This window comes from Pteropus alecto, unplaced genomic scaffold (assembly GCF_000325575.1).
Source record: "Pteropus alecto unplaced genomic scaffold, ASM32557v1 scaffold101, whole genome shotgun sequence".
In the NCBI taxonomy this organism is placed as follows: Eukaryota; Metazoa; Chordata; class Mammalia; order Chiroptera; family Pteropodidae; genus Pteropus; species Pteropus alecto.
In genome coordinates, this window is record NW_006432945.1 from 3,679,303 (window position 1) to 3,680,699 (window position 1,397).

Consider the following 1,397-nt stretch of genomic DNA (forward strand, 5'->3'; position numbering starts at 1 on the left):
AGAGGATGACAAGGCCCTGTGGCCATCTCTACTTTCAATATGATCCACACAAGAATGAAGTTCTAAAAGCCAGGTGACTCAGTGGGTGAAGGGACAAACCACAGTATATCCAGACAATGGAATATTATTTGGCACTAAAAAGAAATGAGCTATCAAGCCCTGAAAAGGCATGGAGGATCTTTAATGCATATTATTAAGTGTAAGAGGCTAATCTGAAAAGGCTACATATTGTATGATTCCAACTGTATGCCATCCTGGAAAAGACAAAACTATGGAAACAGTGAAAAGATCAGTGGTTATAAGGGGTTGAGGGTGGGATGAAAAGGCAGAGCATGGGGGATTTTTAGGGCAGTGGAAATACTCCGTACAATATTATAATGATGGATACATGTCATTATACAGTTGTCCAAACCCATAGAATGCACAACAAGAGTGCGTCCTCTTGTAAACTATGGACTTTGGGTGATAATGATGTGTCAATAAATGTTCATCCGTTGAACAAATGTACCACCTGGTGGGGGATGTTGACAGAGGGGAAGGCTGTACATGTGTGGGGGCAGGAGGATTTATGAAAAATCTCTGTACCTCCCACTTAGTTTTGCTGTGAACCTATAATTTCTCTATAAATTAAAGTCTATTAAAAAAAAAATCCAGGTGAGGTGATTATACCTTTCTGTATGCAGAGTCTGGTCCACTGTGGAGCCACAGAGACTTGAGTTGAAATCAGAGCCCCGTCATGACCAGCTCTGTAACTCTGACCCCAGTTTCTCCTAACTCCACAGGACTGGAATGCCTTCTTCAGAGCATTTTGAGAATCAAATGAAAAACTATATGTAAAGAGTCTAACCCAATACCTGGATATATAGAGCATGGTAAATATATACAAACCCTCTCCCCAATTCCTCCTTAATGACTAATTATTAAACATTCTGATGGCTACTAATTTCATACTTAGGCCAATGGAGGAAAGCTGTCTTGGGCGAAAGTGACCTTTTGCCAGGAAGAAAATCTGTATGTGGGAGTGGTCATGTGTGTCCTCAAATGCTCAGTCAGAGATGGTGGCTACAGAAGGTCAGACATGAACTTGAACCCTAGGAGGCAGGATCAAGCCCCTCACTCAGCTTTCTCCTGTGAAAAGGTCAGGATGATGGAAGGCTATCATATTTAGATGATGGCTCGTAGGGAAGCCTCGGTGGGTTAGTCACCTATGCTATGACATCATATTGCCACTCAATATAGTAACAGCTGTTGATTGCTTTAGGGGGCAGGGGCGGGGTCAGCTTTTGTTGACCAACCATATCTCCAGGATAAATTCGATAGAATCAGCCTGAAAGACATGACAAGGGGAGAAAGTCTCCTCTAAATAGGACATTCCACAGTTTTCTAAGGATTTTCGG